The following is a 20862-nucleotide window of genomic DNA, read 5'->3' on the forward strand; positions in this document are numbered from 1 at the left end:
CGCCCAGATCAGCAGGAGTTAAATGACTTTGGCGGTCTGGGCCTACGCCCTGCTACTTTCCTCTGTATTTTGTTCCTGGCTAGCTTAGGCGGCTCCCTGCTCATCATGCTGGTTTCTGAGGAGTCCCCTCTTTGATTCCTAACTCTCCCCATGTGTTGTACAGGGAGCTGGGGACGTAACTCAGGGCTATGAATTCCACTGTGCAGCAGGGCCCCATTGTGTAACTGGCCTAGGTACTTTTGAAAATTCCACCATATTTAGAAATCCCACATGGTATAACGTATCTTGTTGTGACTACAGTGGGCAGTCTAGTTTTTAAATAAACTTATACAATTATTAATATTTTTGGTTAATTTTAAAAAAAATATTCTTAGGCCACACAGAATGGTTCACAAAGGTATAGAGCTCAATACTTGTCTGTGCTGCCACTGAAGTCAACGGAACTCCTTCCAAATGTAAGGGGAGAAAAAATGGACCCACATTCTGCAAATGAACTATAAAAAATGCAAATTTAGTAAAACGGATATGTCTTTTCTTTAATGTTTATTCATATTTTAGGCTTTATAACTCCTATTCCATTTTAAAAGTTCCTCCTTCCTGTAGCTGCTCTAGCATGGACATAATTGTGGGTCTCCGTAATGCTCCCATCTCTCCTGAAGCACCCCATGGCATGATTAGCTTCTTATCCAACCAGTAATGAATAAAGCAGACCCAGTTACTAGATTTCCTGGGGTAAAAAATGGTGGAGGAAGGGAGGCAAACGGAACTTGACACAGCACGTTGAAGTTCTAAAGTATTTTTTCCTTCTAATGCAGTCTGGCAGGAGCAGTTTTCTTATAGATTCCACAAATGAAACCGTTTATTTTTATTGTACATTCTGGCAAAATACATTATAGAACAGATTCACCCCTCATCCCAGAGAACTGTCTGTAGCCTACAGTACTTTGCCTTGATGAAAAGGAAAACAAATTCTGATGATGATTGCACCTGACTTGTTGAAATACTTCATCTCCTACACTGTGCACAACAAAAGCAAGTGGAATGTTTAAATCAGGGTTTTCTGGGGATTCTCATTGCACATGATGGCCTTATAGCTGATGGGAAAGAATAATATATATAGTTAAAAATACCTAATAAAGAAATAGAATCATAAGTGCAAAATTGCTAAAGATGGCTGCCACACCGTATTCAGGTGGGGATTTGAAAGCTTACCATTTCAAATGAGAAGTGAATTTTGTGAGCTGACTTGTGAAATTTTGAGGGTACAAAGAAAATATGCAAAAGAAATGGCTGAAATATTGGGGAGATGGAAATATCAGTAGCTGCTTGCTCCTCAAATGTAACATGGGATCTGAAAGCCAGGCGGTGCTCTCTCTGCTCTTACCTTATCACCAGTCAGAAGGACTCTATAACTGCTTCTTAAGACAAGAAAGTAAGGTTTGCATGGGTCTCAAGGACTGATGGCAGGAGGTAGTTGGGATGCCCAGGGGTGTGGTTCTTGAAGGTTTGAGTTCCCAGAGAATCAACAGGGGTTGGCCCATTGATTTCACATAAAAATATTTAATGTTTGAGCTGCAGATAAATCCCAGATTTTCCAGCAGAGTAGCTATTGTTATAGAGACAGGTCACCTTGTGCAAAGACTCTCAGTTCTGCACTGAGGTGTTAAGCATTCCTTGCTCTGCTAAAAAACATTTATATTCACTTCGTACATGAACTAGACAAAGGAAAGAGCAGAAAAAGTTGTAAAATATAATCAGAAAAGTTGGTGTACATACCAAGACCCTTAAGGACTTTATGATCAAAGTACAGCAATAGTTGCATATGCATTCCCCTGAGGCCCAATGTCTATGTAATAATCCCTGCCATTTTTATCAGGCAATAACTCATTGTTAACTGAACACTAAATCTTTACTGATAATAGTTTGGTCTAGTTCTAGAATTGGAGTTTAGAGGGTATGAACCAAACTTTCTCTGTACAAACTCTTCCACAACACAGGCAGCATAGCAGGTTTAGCTGCCCTGCAGCCATTGACTTCTAAGTCATGGTTGCATTCTGTGCTGCCTGGGGGTTAGGACTTGATCCCATTCCCACTGATGTCAACTGTGAAACTCCCCTTAATGCTTCTCTGATCAGAATTAACTAATCCTCCTTTTTTTCATGCACTCTTAAGGCTACTTTGACGGGTGAACATGCTACACAGTGTGGCTATTTCCTGAATCTTTTCCCTTGCTGCTGACCGCTGACTCAGGTACCACAGACCTGACGAAGAGCTCTGTGTTAGCTGAAAGTTTCTCTCTCTCTCTCACCAACAGAAATTGACCCAATAAAAGATATTACCTCAGGCACCTTGTCTCTTAATTTATAGTCTGTCATCTCTAAAAATCTAGAGTAGACCCAGGCAAACAAACAATGTACTCAGTGAATTTAACCCTTTCCTCTGTTTTCAGATTGTGCGTGAAGAGAGTTCCATTTTTACTCATTTGTTTCCTGTTTAAAATTAATTGAATATTTTTGTCTTAATAAATTTCAGCTTATAGATTGCTGATGATCTGTTTGGTGTAAGTAATTCAGTATTTGCAATTCAATATTCCAAGTATGTGACTGCTCATCTAAATCATATAATGTTGTTTCTGTTTCTTAAATAACAAAACCTTTATAAAATATTTCCCTTCTTCCCAAAGTGAATTTTCGTATGACATGCAACATATTTTGCTTTGTGTTTGAACAAACAGAAAAGGGTGAGAATAGTCGTAACAAAATTCTAAGTTGTTTATTTTTCTAGTACTTATTTTAATGTATAGGTACACACAAAAGAGAGAGACACATACACACAAAGAAAGAAAGAAAGAAAGAAAGAACATCTATCCTCAATTCTAGGTGCCTTCAAAAATATTTATTCTAGGAGCCTTCAACAATATTTTATAGTGTAATTGTTCTAATATACAACTCCAATCCTAACTGCTCAGATTAAATAAAACAAACATTTGACACATACTTGCTCCCCTCACTACCCCATGGAGAACAGATTAGGCTTTGCACTTTTGCAACACACCCTAACATTCAGCAGACCTGGGATATTTGTAACTAGAGAGGGGAAGGGGAAGGAGTGATTTCCAAAGTCAAGGGGCCCTCACTTGTTAGCAGCTCCCTGTCTCATATCCCGTGGGAATATAGCTTGAATGTCCCAGCTGATTGCAACTGCCAGGACTATGGCAGAGGTGAAAGGTGATTTTTCAGGTAAACAGAGGTTGCCAAAATTTTGCAAATAATTTTTCTTGGTATTCACTCAGCTCTAGTTGTCCTATAGGCCCCATGAGTTGGTTGTGTGTCAACACAAAGAATGAGAAATAGGAGCCAGATACCATGTCCTTTCAAGACAATGGCAGATTTCCCTTTATTTCAGGGCGTTTTGGATCAAGCCCTAATGGAGAAATAGTGCAATCTGTCCAAAACAACAAAATTATAAATACTCTTTTCTGCCAAAGAGGGTACAAGGAAAACAAGCTAATAAATTAGCCCTGATCTGGCAAAGCAAAATTATGCACTAACTATAACCCCCATTTGATCCTACTTGCTACTGACTGTACTAAATACTAATTCTAGGTCCCAATCCTGCAAAGATTCAGAGCTTGTCTGCACTTGAAACACTACAGTGCTACAGCTGTGCTACCCTACCTACACTTGACAGGAGGGATTCTTCCATTGATCTAGTACTATCTACATGGGGACATAAATCATCTTAACTACTCCTCTCAGAGGTGTGGATTTTTCACACTCCTGACTGCGTAGTTAAACTGACCTCATTTTCTAGTGTACACCAGGCCTTACCCAGGGACTTGTCCCTCAACTGGGATGCTGCAGAACATTAGTGTGAGTCTTTACAGGATATGGGACTACACGCAGATTAATCAAAGGCCAAGCTATTATACTTGTAATTGATTTATCGTATAACCCTTGTTTGAAATTTTAAATAAATTGTGATTTTCTCCATTTGGCTTTATTAATGAGATTTCATTTGAAGGAATATTTTTAAGAATACCTTATTTCTGGCTCATGGCCAGCCCCCAAAGCAGTTGTGGTTCTTTCACAGAAATGCAGATCTTCACAAAAAAATAAAACTTTTCAGCTTGTAATTCCCAGGTGACAACCTCTCTAGCCAAATCACCCTTGGAAATATATTTTAAACCATCTGAGCAGGGGAAAATATTTGAATCTTTGCCTGTTTTGCTAAGGCTCAGCATCAAATTACACACACAGAGCTTCTGGTTCTTTTAAAATGTTTTATGTCTATATTATTTTGAAGTACATGGAACGCAGTATTTTCTTAAATAAAATAAAGCTCACTGGCGCCAGTATTACATCAGTGACTGTAACCATTGTGCATGTTGTGTCCCTCTTATGGATTTCTCAGTCTTAATGCAACTGACTCAATACACCAAATTAGATGGACGAGGAGATGGGAATGCAATTGAGTTCTTCTGGAAAACAACAGTACTGTCACTACTTGATTTAATATTTTCAGTGATGTATGCCACGTCCTTCATCTTAAAATGGAGACTATGACTAAAAACTGGGATCGAAGCCCAGTTTTATGTTAGAAAGTGTTTTTCATTAGCAAATAAGAGCCAGGAACCTGCTACACTTAATAATGTGAATAATCATGAGTGTAATTTAAAGCTTAGAGGGAGGTGTGTAGACAGAGAGGACATAGAGCCAGAACTTTAGCTGGTGTAAAATGGCATTGCTCCATTGACTTCACTCAACTCCAGTGGAGTTAAACCAGTTCACAAACCTGCCCCAAAGGTGTGTGTTTGTGTGGACCATATATGTAGATATGATATCCAAGTGATATATTACATTGCAAAGACGTGATAAATAAATACCTGCGCAATTTATCAAAAACCTATGATTGTATCACCTGCCCATTAATCTGTCTCCCAGGACTCATTATAACATTCCAAACTCCCGAGCCACTTCAGACAGCACCATTTATTTTTTAAATCCACCTGCCAGAGAATATTTCCTCCTTCCCCTGCAAAAAAAAGTGGAATTTCTTGATAATTTAGACCTGCCAGAGGTCCATGACAGACAAGATTCAATCTTTTACCAGTAACAGTTTTTCCAGACATAAAAATATCATATCTTTAAAATCTAATATCTCATGGTTCTGCAGGTCTTCAAAAAGGAGCATTATCCTATTGGAAGTGGGAGATTCTTAGCAGCTTCCCAATAGTACCCAGCCAGCACTCACTTTTAAGGCCCGAGACTTAAAGGGCCTTAGATTGGACTTTAGAACTGTGACATTCTTTTGTATGGAAAAGCTATTTTAAGGTTATTTTTAGTGGTGTTTTACATTTATTATTTTTAATTTCCCTCTCCCTCATGGTAATTAAAGGACCTGGCTTTACAGGCCAAGAGATACAAGACATAGTCCTTCTAAGATGTTTTTTTAAGAGCTCTAAAACATTCTTCAATGAGTTTGTACGTAATATATGTGGCATATACAACATACATGGTGTACTTTGGCGTAAAAGTTTTAATGACGACACTTGTTTGGGATGACCACATAAACTCACATGTGGCATAATACAACCACCCCAAACTCATGCTGATAAAACCATTAAGTCATGCCCTGGTCAGTGTTTCATCTATAAACAGCCAAAAAACCCAGCACAACCCTATGTTAAAAGAATGTTAAAGTTGCAAAGTCAAGCACTCAAAAGTTAGGACATGGCAGACTTAAAGGGTCTTGTGAAACCTTAATTTGGCCCCCTTGTGAATATACATTATGATACAGTCCTTAATTACATGATCACACTATTTTTCCCCCCACAGGACCCCTGCCTCATTCAGTGAGTGGATAGTTATTCAACATTTATTTTTTTTCTTCACACTCAATGTGTGGCCCCAGGCCTATTTAACATACATCATCCAAAACCTGTACTGAGTACACAATTATTAATTTCCTCCTGGGTGTTTTTGTGGTGCTCTCACCACAGTAGCAGTGGGTATGGCTACATTGCAGTTGGGAGAGAGACTTGCGCTAGCTCGGCTTGAGCTAGTGCCCTAAAAATAGGAGTGTGGAAGTTGTGGCATCAGCAGAGGCAGGGCTATCCAATCCCCTCCCCCCAGATCTCACCACCACACCCTGTGCTCCTCTACAATCTATCACACACAGACCAGCTCTTTCCCTCCTTATCTTCTACTCCTATCTCACTTCACCTGACATACACCCCAGCTCCTCTCTTCCTCTCCCTTTATTTCTATCCAACTCAGCATCACCTGGCTCCTGTCCACATATACCCTCCCCTGCTGTGGCTCCCTCTACACCTCCCCACCCTCCGGCACCTTCAACACTCCCCTCCGCAGACATTCCTCACTCCTCTGCATTCCTGTGTTGCTTTGCCCTCCCTCGCTTCTGCCTGGGCTCAGCAGAGAAAGCATCAAGAGCACAGGAGAGACAGTCTTCCTCAACTCAGTTCCTGGGCTCAGCCCTATAGAGAGACACAGCAGACAGGAGGAACCATTGTAGGGAAAATATTGCTCGGCCCTGGCTGCCCTGGGCTGGAGCATGTTCAGTGCAGAGGGTATCTTTGGGAACTTTATCTCCTAAACTCTTAACAAGTCCTTACTAAGAATGTGGGAATTGAGGTATTTCGAAGACTTATAACTTGGCCAGATGCGGGTATTCTTTCACATGAACCACAAATGACACGTCACTGACATCAGGGCAAACCCCCTTACAAATGTCAAGTCTCTGTTGCAAAGTCTGAGTGTGCTAGTACTTCTCAATGAAGTGGCAATAAGATGAGTTTTAACATGAGCAAAACAATGTATTTTTCCTTAAAATCATTCTCAGAGGCAGCTGAACTCTTTTAGCTGAAACTTCCCCTCAAAATTCAGCTTTAAGTAGAAACACAGTATAGAAAATTTCAGGCTGAACAGTTAAAATTTGGCAAAATTACAAGCAACTAAAAGCAGGGGCTTTATAGTGGGAACCATACCTGTAGGCATAGCTCTACCTATATTGTATGATGTTGAATGTGAGATGGGTCTAAAATAGAACACCAGATTCAAATATTAGCTGAAGTGTGATCCTAATTCAGATCTTAAAGAAGAGTTCATTATCGCAGACTATTATTTTTTTTTTATTTATGCAGCATCCAAACCTGCGCTAGACACTTTACTACAAAGCATACCCCAGCAATAAAAAATAAAATAAAATAAAATAAAATGTCCCTGCCCTGACAGTTTATAATCCAAGTTGACATGACAGGAGAACACAAAGACATAGAGGATGGTAGGAAGCAGGGGCCAGGATTACAAATGTAAGATCGTGAGTTGGCTTTGGCATATGTCCTGGAGTTTGTTTGTTAATGTGTGCATTGTAGTAATTGATTTTTTTGTTTTTGGTGGGAAGGAAAGAGGTTGTGTGGGCTGGATGTGGATGGAAGGGAAATGGTGGGGGCTTGTGGTGATTATAAGGCAGAGAAAAGGAAGGAGGAAGAGAAGACAAGAGACAATGGGCCGGGGAAGTGAGGCTTGGCAAACTAGATTATAGCCAAACTGCCGCTTTTCCCAACACCTCTCTCTCTCTCATCTCTCTGGCAGAGAATATAAAATTTTATTGCATTCATTAATTTGTTTTCAAGAGTCACAAATTATGCTGTGATTTTATCTGCCAAGTCTGTACAAGCAGTTGGAATGCTACAGCCAAACCCTGCTTGATCAGAGTAAAAGCTGGCAGCACCCAAGGTTCTTCAGCTAGTAAAAGAACTCATTAGTTCACATTGCCCCTTTGCTTGGGAAGGGGGTTCCATGTTTCTTCACATTTCGGCTTCCTCACTGCCTTGTGAAGGACACCGTGTTGCAGCGATCCTCCCTATTGCCAAGGAATTCTGGGCCAAGCTCCCTCCAGAGTCCAGTTATTTCAGGTGTTGGCTAGAGGGAATTTTCCCGGGGCTTAGCAGACGGCATTTATGATGCTCCCATAAATTAAATCCTTCTCTTTTACCATTTTTTTCCCAAACCAACGTCTCAGGAAAATATGACACAGTGGATAAGGGCTTGACTTTTGATTTTTTAAAAACCTCCAAGTTGAGGAACAGTCCAGTGGCAAGGAACTCACTCACACTAGCCAATAGAGAAATCTCTATGAAATGCTAAAATAAACAAGTAAATGAGCTCACAATGGCTGCACTGCTCTCTCTCTCTTGCTCCCTACTGCAACAGAACTATCTGACAAGATGACAGAACCATCCCAAGCTTAAATAAATGTGGTCCAGTGGTCACAGCAGACACTGGGAACTGGGATTCATGGGTTATGTTGGGAGTTCTCCTTATAGACTTGCTGCGTGACTTCTGGCTCTGTGCCACAGTTTAATCACCTGTAGTATGGTTATAATGATCCTTACCTCTCACAGTGGAGTTCCCTATATATGTGGAAGAAGGAACTAATATTTGCATAAAGGAGTATATGTTATTTGCCCTTTTAAAGCATCGTGGACCTGTCACCTTAATGTGTGGTGCTCCAGGATGAATTCTGGTTGAGTTTGCCAAAGATTACTTCAAGGACCCAAAAAAAGAGAGCCTCTCCACAGCCCTTCTATTGGCCATGGTTTAAAGCCATAATATGGCCTACAGTAGTTAGAGATGGAAACAGTTTATAAAATCAGACAACCCATCTCCTTACAAATCCAAGATTATTTTCTACACTATATTCTCTTGTGTTTTGTCCAGTCTAGTGTTAATAGCTAGAAGTGATGGGGCTTTCACCACTTCCCTTCCACCGTCTGATATATCCCAGTCTCAGGAAATTTTCCCTTTCTTAATTTCATCCCACTGCTCCTAATTATACCCCTGTGATTACTAATCTAAATATGTATTCTCCCTTCTTGGTGTTTATAAGTATTGGGCCAGATCCTCAGCTGGTGTTAAACTATTGAAGTACGTAGTTATACTGATTTATACCAACTGAGGATTAAGTCAATGGAGCTACACTGATTTGCACCACCTGAGAATCCAACCTTTCCAATATTTGCAGACAGTTATTATGTCCCCTCTCTCCACCCCCACTTAGTCATCACTATACCAAGCTAAACATCCTTAGCTCTCTTAGGGTTGCACATGATATACCAATGGTAAACTTAGTGTATGAGCTTCTGACAAACAGATCTTGGCAGTTCTACCTCCCAAATCCTAGTTTTGCTTTTACAATGGACAGAAAACACAAAGGACAAAATGTCCTTCTGGAAAAGGACCAAACATTAACTGTTAAAATTCAAACAAGGGAATACGAGTCAGGCAATGAAGACTGCAGATTGTGATTTTTTTTCCCCATCAGAAATGAGAAATGAAATCCAGTTCAGATTTTTATTAAAAGCTATAGCTGTCTGTGCTCTGAAACACCCTGGAGGTCTATAGATGATATCAGTATATAAATATTCAGGGCTTCCGGAGTATTTTTTTCAAAACAGACTCCATCCCCTCCCCTTCAATTTCTTTGACCTTTAGAAAACAGTCATTATTTGTAGCTTGATTTTTTCAAGATGTTCTTCAGTACATAAAGATGGCAGTGAATTCAATTTATAAGTCAACTCGAGAAATGCAGCATAATCGTCACAAGATAGCATTGCTTTAGGCATGATTTTATTAAGTGAACAGCCGTTCAAACTATTTTACCTTGGAGCATATTATATCCATTCAAAGGAGGTGACTTCCTCCAACACTGCAGCCAAAATATTTTACAAGCGATATGATATTTGAATTATCCACAGGCATATGTACAGATACAGTGTACAGCTGTATCTGAGATGATTCTTCTTCACTGCTGCTATAAAATACTGTAGAAAGGACTGATATATCCAAAGATCTTTTTTTCCCCCTTCCCTTGAAGGGAGTAATGCTTTCATGATTTCCCACAGAACAGCTGCAAAAATACCCTCAATATGGCATCTGGAATTCTTGAAAGTGACTTGTGGATTTGTGGCTAATGAAACATTGCAAAATAACACTCACCATGTTGTAAAAAAATACCTGTAATGGTTTATTAGCCTCTTGTATGACAAAATGAAAGGTGCCCCAAGCATGTTATTCTGTTATAATTATAAAAAGCATAAAATGAGAAAGAAACAGTATGACTGCCTGAATGTTCTGCAGTAGAACCTGATATGGAGACATGTCTTTATAACCTCAAAAAAAGGATTAAAGACTATGTGGTATTAAAAATCATAATAGGATGACTGGAGAATCTCAGTGAAAATCAGTGAAGTTATGCCTGATTTGCATCAGAATGAGATCAAAATCTGGCCCCAAATATGTGCACTAATTCTACATTATCCAAGACAAGAATTTGTTTTTAAGATATGACCAGATTATGGTGGACATAGTAATCCATTATTAGTCAGGGCCAGTAATAGATGACTATGCCTGGCAGCAAAGAGGGGAGAGGGAAAGAACTGTTTCTTCCAAGGTCTCCTCAGCTCATTAGACACAACACACACCTATTATGTACCTATATATTCTTTTCAGAGATGTCAATTTTTTATCATTACAAAACAGGACATAACAAGATACCGTACATGATCCTATTTCCAATTATATAATTATCTTGTGCACTAAAATGTTTATTACATAAACTAGCTTTTGCATCATAAACAATTAAATGTTCTGATCAGTTTGCCTGGGAGAAAAACAGTCTTATTGATTTGTGCTTTATGCAAAATAAAGATCAGCTTCAGTAATCAATACTTCCTTAACTCAACCACTTACTAGGAGTTCTGGGGGAAATTGATATGGAGTTTGGCACAGATTGGCACACTCTATAGCAGAACAAGAGGGTATTGGGTAGAGCAGCCCAAGGAAGTTGCCGGGGCATGAGCAATAGCTCTATAACTATGGGGATCCACTGGCCATAACTCACATAACACATAGGTGCAGGTGTTCCTGCAGCCTGCTTTTTCAGCAGCCACAGAACAGCTGTATTGCGGCTGTCACTCTGCTGCCCCAGGTTGGGGAGGAAGAATCTGCTTTCTCATTGTCCCTCTGTAGGTTCCATGCACAAAGCTTTGCTCAGGGATCAAGATCTGCCCCTTGAGTGACAATTCACCCCAGTGCGGAGGACCATCACAAAGGTCATGAATCCTGTCAGGTTCACTGAAGCCCAGTTTGGGGTGATTAAATTGGACTCCAGTAGTGCATAGGCCTTGTGGCACTGCAGCTGGGACGTTTGATTCCCAGTGTGGGTGGATAGACTTGTGCTAGCTCTGCTCCAGCTAGTACTTTTAAAGTATCAGTGTGGACATTGCAGCACGGGCAAAGGCTCAGGCTAGCCCCCCCAAGTTCACACCTAGGGGTGGGGCAAGCTCAGACTTGGGTGGCTATCCTGAGCCACCACCAATGCTGCAACATCCATACTGCTATTTTTAGCGCACTGGCCTGAGTAGAGCTAGCACAAGTCTTTCTACCCAGGCTGGGAAGCAAACCTCCCAGCTGCAATGCACACCTGTTCCACAAGGCTTATGCACTTCTAAAGTCCAATTTAAACACCCCCAGGCTGGCTCTCTGCACAGGATTGAATTGCACTCTTGGTGACCATAAATAACTATTGGCTTCAGAAGGAATAATTTGTGCTCTTCTTGAGCCCAGTCAGATGTGTACCAAGCAAGGAGTTGCCTGAATATATGAATATTTTAGAGTTAATGCAGAGCTCCAAATGCATACTCTTACTCTCACAAATATCCTGTGGATTTGAACACTCCTTGGACAATGCTGGATCCAAAAATCATGAATGTATCAAAAGAATAAGTGTTTTCAGCATTTAACATAAATATTAAAATAAAATTATTTTGATATCTGCAAGACACATCTTATTTTGCTTATCTCCATAATTAGAACATTCAAAAGACAGAAGGTTTTTTAACCCTAGATAAACTATGAAATCGTTAAAATTATCTTTTACTACACCTTAAAAAACAAGGAGACAAGATAGAAGAGCAATTACTCCACCCGGCATCCTCAACATTCTTCCTCCATTTCTTTGCTTTCCCAGCTTCCTCCTGACTTCTTTTACTGACCAATATCTTGCCATCTGTTCCCTACATCAGGGTTTCCCAACTTGAGGGTCATGACCCAAAATTGTATCAAAGAGTCACAAGTCTAGCTGGGTTCAACTCACCACCTCTGGGTGTTGCGCTGCTCTGGTTAGGACCAGCCTCCCATCTACCATGATGACAGCGGGCTGGCCAGGCCAAATTTGAACAAGTGGTGCTGCAACATGTGCCTGGTTGCAATGCCACTAACAAATTTTGTCTCAGGCAGCTCCCCCGCCCCATCTAGCGTTCATATTTCCAATGATCAATCATAGAATCATAGAATATCAGGGTTGGAAGGGACCTCAGGAGGTCATCTAGTCCAGCCCCCTGCTCAAAGCAGGACCAATCCCCAATTAAATCATCCCAGCCAGGGCTTTGTCAAGCCTGACCTTAAAAACTTCTAAGGAAGGAGATTCTACCATCTCCCTAGGTAACGCATTCCAGTGTTCCATGATGTCCCAAAAGTGGATGTGATTTGAGCCCAAAGTGAGAGTTTTCAATCTTGTGCATCAATTGTTTATATACTACCATCTTGGGCTGGGTTCGGCCTAATTTTGAACTCCTTGAACTTCATGAGTTCAAAAGTCCAACTCAGACACTAATATTATTAGGTTCACATTCTACTTAGGAGGCACTAGAGCTGCCTGAACTATTCATACCAAGCTATTTATTTGACAATTTAGTCCCGTTTTCTGTTAACAAATTATCCGCAAACAGACATAGATTTTGACACATTTGTTTATTATTCAATGAATGGTTTATGAGAATGTATTTCAGTCTATGGGATGCTTACAACTATTTGCCATGATTTCAGTTTCAAGCATTTACTAATTGTAATTTGCTATTCATGCCACAATTGTTCACAGGGTACTGTTTCTGCTCCCTGTTTGGATGACTCCCAAATTCACAAAGAACTTTCAAGATGGCTGCCTGAACAGTCCTGGTACAAAAACTTGTGCAAATAGTCACATACTGGTGGGGACTGTGACATGTCATTCCTTATTCTTTATGAAAATATGCTTATGATATGAATATGACATAACTGAGATATACTTCAGGCAAGGTGGCTTATGTGAGATATCATTGGAAAAGTTATGATTTACTGAATGTGATTATCCGATCTGTATGCCTGTACCATTTCTGTATCGGAAGTTAGGAATATTGACTGTGTATCTGTATTTCAACTCTGCTACTTTGGGTGATGCCCACTGCTAACACTTCAGGTACAACAATGGAAAAGCCAGACAGGGCAGATGGCCCACCAGCGAGAACAAGAGACTGTGAAAAGCTTGGCCTTCCTGTGGATGCTCCATACTGCCACTGACTCATGGACGCTGTGATCCTAGAGTCAGGCAGTCTTGTCACCTGATACTAAACATTACCTGGGACTTCTTGTAACTTTCCAGTATAAGGGAAGGGGGGGAAACAAAGGATTCCCGCCTTATGTAAATCCTACTTAAGGGTGGGGAGGAAGGCAAACAGGACTCCTCCTTTCCATGGCCTGTCTGCCCAAGAAGAAAGACTTCAAAAGGAAAAGCAATGGGGGAGTCCAGACTGAGACGGGGCCTAGTCTGAAAAGGAATATAACTGGAACTCTGAACCACAGAAGCTTTGCAAACTGCCTGCAACAATATCTAGGGTGAGAAATACTATTTGTAACCAATTTCTTTAGTGAAACTAGCTTAGTAATCTGCTTTGTTCTGTTTGTTATCCCTTTTACCACTTAAAATCTGCCTTTTATAGTTAATAAAATTTGTTTTGTTTAATATTAAAGCCAGTTTCTGTAATTTTGAACTGTGGGTGTGTGGGTAAGAAGTATTCACACCTCTCTCCACGTTGAGGGAGGGGGAGAATTTCAAAATATATCTTTGGGTCTGCACTCCAAGGGAGGTGGACATCTGAGTGCTGGAGCAAGTCCCTTAAGATGAGACTTCCCAGAGAGGATCTCTGTCTCTCTGTGCAGCTGGTTGTAGCCCTGCCTGTGTGCTTGGCTGGAAAAGGCTGGGGAGCCTAGCCCAGCAAGACCAGATAAAAGGGGGCAGAATAGAATGACTCAGCAGCCTCCCAGCACACCAGGTGACATCCCAGAGGGTCTAACCCATCACAGGGGATTTGCAGTACTTTTGTTTCTGCAAACATCTCTGTGAACAAAATTTCTATCCAATGAACATCCTTGAAAAGCAAATAAAAGGGGTCACAACAGAATCAAAGCTAATTTATGACTTATGGAAACAAATACTGCAAAAAAAAGTCTCTCTCAAGTTTTGGAAGGAACTACCCCCCCACACCCCACCCCCAAAAAAGAGAGAGCAAGCGAGCAAGTAGGTGGCAGAGAGCAAAAATGGGGTGGGGAGTGGAATAGAGAGTAGACAGAGCGATAAGTATCTGGGATAAAGGGAAGAGAGATAGAATAAAAAAGAAATGTTAATGAAAAATGACTACAGCAAGTGTGTATGCACACAGCCTGTTTCCAGGCCACTCGTTTGTGCTAGTTTAACGTTTTGAGCCTCTGTCTCTTTATATAGAAAACAAAAATGCTCCCAAAATACAAGAAACGCTACTGCAAAAAAGTTTAAGTCTGTAGGGGGAAAAAGAGTTCTCAAAATGAACTAGTTTGCAACCCCAAAGAGAAACAGCTTGAAAGTGTTGCAGAATCTCACATTCCATAAAGTTTTCCTCTCCATATGAAAAAATTTCTTGAGCATAGCTTACAGTAGACCTTTGCTCTAACAAGCAAAGCAGACTTGAGCCTCCTGAGATGTGTAGCCACTAAGGAGTTGTCTACCTTTTCTAACTAAATCAAGGATTCTTGTGCAAAGGGACATCATATAACTCAGAAATTTTATTTTCTCATATAATATTAAGTTCTGCTGTATTTCTTGTCTATGTTGTGCCTTGTAGAGAAGTGGCTAGGAAACTTGTCTTAGACTGAATACCAGCGTGCAGTACATGATGGTAGCCAAAAAAATGCATAAGGAGCCCCATACATAGGTCTAGAAATATAGGTGGAACATTGATCATATTTGCCAGAACAGTGGCTAAGGAAACCCTGCCCAGTCACATCTGCACTGGCAGAACTACCAAGATGGAGCCATATTATAGAGCTGTGGTATTGGCAGGGACACTATAAAACAGAGGTGGTAAAAATTTTGCTGCTTTTATAGTGTGTGAAGGCAATACTACTCGGTCCCAACTAGTCCATCAGCTGTGCTAGTCCTCATTGACTTCAAAGGGAGTCGTACTCACACAATTCAAGGGACTGTGAGGGCACTTATTCAAACAGAACGGAACACCCTTTTTTCCATTCTGTCTTGGGGCAGGTCCACCCCGTCCAGGTTGTGGGGGAACTGAAGTAGAACTGGGGTGTCCCAAGTGGCCTGGTCTCTCCAGCCACCGTAGCAGCTCTGGCTCCTAGGGCAGTGTGGCCTAAGAGTTGGGCTCATTGCAACAGTCCTTTGATGAGAGTCCGCAGTCCAAGTCACTCGGGCTACCCTTCTAGGAAGGGTCATGTGGCCTAACAGCTGGAGCCACTAAGACCACCCTCTGCAGCAGGGCAGCATGGCCTAATGGATGGAGCCAATAGGACTAATCTCTGTGGCAGGGCACAGTGATTTCACAGTTCCAGGTTGTATCCCGGAGACCTCATCACAATCTGCTTGGTCTCGAACACTGTCATATGATCTAACACTGACTGGCGGACACTACACAAGGGGCAGAAAGCCAGCAATGTATAGAATTGGAGAGGATATGTGTGTGTCTAGTAGAATACCACAGGCATTGGCATTGCTAAGGAATTATTTAAGGTGAAACGATGAAATATATCTGGGGATAATGAGGCAAAATTAATATAGGTAAAAATTGGACTGACTATCAATAATGCTTCCTAACAGTGAGATCCACTGGACTATAGAATGGTCTCCCCAGGAAAGTGGTGGAGGAAATTCCATCTCTTTTCATTTAGGACATTAAAAATAAGCTGGACAAAGCACCAGAAAACATAATGCAAGGAATAATCCTGCACTGACTACATAATCCTGGGGATGGAGGAGGTGACCTAATAGGTCTTCTCCATCTCTGATTTCTTGGTAATGCAATTAAAGCACAGCCCTGGATGGGGCTACACCACCCCAATGTCATTGTGTCTACAGCAAGCACCTATCTTTTGGAGTTCTGGAAAATGCAGAAATGCAGCTGCTATTGATCACCTTGTTACTGCATGTAGTGTAGCATCCGTTCTCCCTTGCATCCAGCTAGCTTAGTTTTGCATATCCTGACACACTCTCTGCCCCTTTGGGAAAGACGGAAAGGAGTGCGTGCCTCAGGAGAACACAAGGACTGTGACTGGGTTTACATTAGTTTAAAAGCCAATTTGAGTTAAACTAGTACAACTTTTGTGTGTTTACTGTTATGTGATGAAGCAAGGATACCAAGTTCAACAGACTTTGGATATGCCCCTGGGTGGTACCTTTCATGATAGCTATCTTAAATTACTATTCTAAAAGTTGATTTTCCGGGAACAGAGAAATGGGAGACCACATTAGTTAAAACCCTACTCAGAACATAGTTGAGGTCATAAATACGTTGAAGCAATTATTGTGGTAGACTTAGTGTTGGCTGAAGCCATAGAAATGAAACCGCTACTCTTATTTTTGTCCTGGAGACAGTGGTTCTACAGAAGGGAATTCTTTGCTTTATCTACAAAGATGCTTGCTTCCCAGATCTCATCAGGCTGAGAAACTCAAGACTTGCCCATTTCTTCCTACTTCTGTTATACTGGCTTTAAAGAGGCACATCCAGAAAATGAAACATAACATTTAGTCGCCGTTTTAGGGAGTTTGCTCCTGTCAATTTTTGGAAAATCTGCTAATCAGAACAGCCTAAAAACCAGCCAGCTGTTTTTGTGTGTGTTTATATTGACATGTCCAACATAACTCCCCTAATACTGTGATGTTTGAAATTGTTTTTACATATAGGCAATGTGTGGGGCTTAAATTCATCTTTTGTAAAATCTTTTTTCTAAGTGGTTTAACAGGTAACCAGAAATGTACTTCTTTAACAGTTATTTTCACCCTTGTCACAATCAAAAAAGGGCTTTAATTCCTACTCTCTTTTTAAACTTGTTTTAACAACATGCGTGGTCTAGTTTGTAGTTTAGATTGGAAGAGAGTTCAATAAAGCAGAGGTCCAAGTAGCATTGTGCAATATTTCCACGTTGACCGTACTGGATGCATTGGGCAAATACCCTCAAAAATACTTACTATTTCATATATAAATAACAATCTCCAATTTTATGAGGATGCCAATCAATTTCTAAGTAAATATTGTAAATTAAGAAGGAAAATCTAAAAGAGAACCTTAAAATGAAACAGTTTTTTAAAATAGTTTTTGTACACCGTTAACCCTTACAGCACTGCATTTTCAGGAATCTTATCCTTAATGTTCTGCAGTGAGAAACTTAGTAACAATCACCTCCCCCTTCCAACTCCTCCAAACCAAACAGTACTACTCCCCACTCTCCTGATCCTTTCTGCTCCCTCTCAAGATAAAATCTGCTCGATTTCTCTTCTTGACCACCCCAATACTTCAAGCAACAGAATGTGATCACCTCCTAATGGCTGATTCACTAGTTTCCCCTATTTTTGCATTATACTAGTCCACCTACTTCCCCAACTGCTGAATGGTGTCCTGCCAGCCCTTTGAGACGCTGATGCAATTGGCCTCACTCCTGATTCCCAGGGGAGTTGGAAATTGATAGCAGCGGAGTTGGGGTGCATTGGGAACACCACTTGGAGGATGGGGAGGGCAACTTTCTGTGAGATGGGAAAGGCACGGTAAAGTCAAAAGTCCCAACCCTTAAATCCTTTAGAAACAGACAGTTCGCAGAAATCATATCACTGGGAATCAGCCAGTTTCCTAAGGGTTAACGCATAACAGGTTTGTACGTTTGTTACTGATTATATACACCCCTTAGCTGTCCCTTAGTATACCCGTTTGATATATACTGACTGATGAATGCATATACTGGAACATTATTTAGCTTTGAAATTGTTAAACAATTTTAAAAATTGAAGGATCCACTCATAGGAGAAAAAAATCCTTATTTAAGATTTGTATGTAATATATTTTAAACTTTCTTTAAAAAGCCTTGCAAAAATGTCATAAAAATGAACCAATCTGCACACAAAAAATCTATCTGCTCACCCTTTGCCATGATGACAGTGATGAAAAAAAAGAATGGTCCCAACTCCTCAAGTACCGCCAAGGAAAACACCTCAGGAGGAAAGATGGCCTTTTGCTGCCATGATTCTAAGACAGCTGTGTACCAGGCCAGTACTCCAGCATAACTCAAGTCTTAAAGCATCTGGAAGAAGCCCTCTACCTTGTATAGGATTCCCCTTGGAGCAACTGGGGAACCCTGGTAGTGCTGCTGAGGAGTAATAGGGGATGGGTGCTGGGGCTCCAGAGCCCCATCCTCCCCCAACCCCCTCTACAACCTCTAAAAAAATGATTGTGGCCTCCCACAAATCTAATCCTCTGTTTGCAAGGATACTTTTAAAAATGTGAAGCAAGTGTAACTGATACAGTGATGTCTGGCTGAATCTGCAGAGCCTAAAACAATAGCTCTAAGAGGCATGAGCTTTCACTCAGTGGGATGTTAATTCACAAATATGATCATTTAAATGTCAGCATTTTTAACTATTTCTCTGCTGATCAAAGGGAAGAAGAGACAGGATTATAGTACGAGGATGTGCACATTCTACTGAGAGTAACAGATCATTTTGTTGCCATGAATAGGTGGCACTTGGGAGAATTTCAATTCCCCCACCCCTCCATCCCCCAATCTAACTTGGGAAGCCAACAAGCCAAAGGCGAGAAGCAGAGTTTGCACAGGTATCTGAGCCCCACTGAAGAGAAGCAAAACCCCAGGAGCCTAGCAGAGCACCTGAGACCCACTAAGGGAGAGCCAAGACTGAGAAGTCCAGAGAATCTGATCCTCAGTGACTGGAGGCCCAGCGGGGTCAAACTAGGCATCAGAGTCTCATTGAGCTAAGTCTGTGGCACTCAATAGTACCCAGGCTGTATCTGAATACCACTCAGCTGAAGAACCCAGAGATTATCCATGCCACATTGAGGGCAGCCAAATCCAATGAGGCCAGCTGAGTATGCATTGCTATATTTATGAACATCTGCCGAAGCTACCGTGCGTGGCATCTGATTTAGGCATCTCAAGTGGGTGGTCCTCAGTCTCTAGCTGGAGTGTTGAAAACTACTACTAAATTCTCCCTGCCCAATTCAACCCCTGCCATCACAGCACCAACATCCATAGAGAGCTTTTTATTGGGTGTTGTGGAAGGTGGAATTCACTGCCACAAGATGTTTGAGCCACCTTTCAGCACAGGATGGAGAGAGAGTTAAGCACTGGAATAAGTTAGTTACCTTGGGAGGTTGTAGAATCCCTATCACTGGAGATTTTTAAGAGGTTAGACAAACATGTCAGGGATGATCGGGAAGGAGAAATGGACTAGATCAGTGTTCTCAACCTTTTTGATACCAGGGACCAGCTTGCTGCCTTCCTAAACTGTGTCCGGTCTCAGCGACGGCGCCAGTCCACGGATTGGTTGTTGAGAAACACGGGACTAGGTGACCTCTTGAGGTCCCATCCAGGCATACATTTCTGTGAATCTATGATCATCTGCAGCCAAACACAGATTTCATTAACATTATTGGGCTCCAGAACAGTAAACTTAGTCAGCTAATTTATTCACAGTGTTCATCCCAGCTATTTTACAATGGCAGTTTTAAATCCGCTGAAATGCAGAAAAGGCAAAATAATCCACTAATATAATCCAAATTTGCCTAGGAATTACCTGGGACGCATTAACCAGATATACATGTATTTTTCGATTACATGTGAATGTGAACTGCTGAATTGTAATGTTGTCTCCTTTGTGTGTGTGGTTTTTTTGTTTATTGTCTGAACACACCCAAAATGTAAATATGGGAAAAAGTGACAAAAATTTAAGGATGAGAAAAGAGTTGGAAAAAGAGATGCCCTAGGAAAGATAGTAAAAGACAGCAAGACTAAAGAAAATAAAAACGTGCGCATGAATGTTTGTCAATACATAGCTATGATACACTGGCCTTCCTCACAGCCAAGATGATCTTCCAATGATGCCCATATAGACAACTAGTGTAAAGAACTGCATAAACTGCCAGTCCAGGAAAGGGCAATACACAGAAAACATAGCAGACTTCCAAATTTTTAAAACCATTTGGCCTTTATTTTTCAACTTATACAGCCAGCAAAGGTAATTAAAGGTCTATATAGGATGCTTTGAAAATGGGAATGCAGAATAAGAGTTGCATTCTTGTTTATTTCTAGAACTATTCGATTTCAGAAACCTAAAATTAGACATGACAAAAACAGGTCAGCTGCCGGAAAACTTGAACTCATAAGCGGGATTCCAAAGAGTGGTCTCCCTAGACCCTGTACCGCATGAGGAAGATTTCCTTCCTCCAAGAGAGAACAATGTGTTCCCATTCCTGACCACTCTGGCAGCTGTTATACTTGGAGAGTGGTTATACTTGGTAACAGAATTTGGCCCTAAAAAAAAAAAAAGTCTGCTTCTCAAACATTTTTTTAGACCCTTGTTTTTGTTAATTTCTTTACTAAAACTGAGGGCATAAAAACCTGAGCAAATGCTACTTTGTGTGCACAAACAGATAGCACACCCAGTTACCTATTTTGAATGCTCAAATGCTATTTT

The sequence above is a fragment of the Caretta caretta genome, chromosome 5 (assembly GCF_965140235.1).
Source record: "Caretta caretta isolate rCarCar2 chromosome 5, rCarCar1.hap1, whole genome shotgun sequence".
Lineage (NCBI taxonomy): Eukaryota > Metazoa > Chordata > Testudines > Cheloniidae > Caretta > Caretta caretta.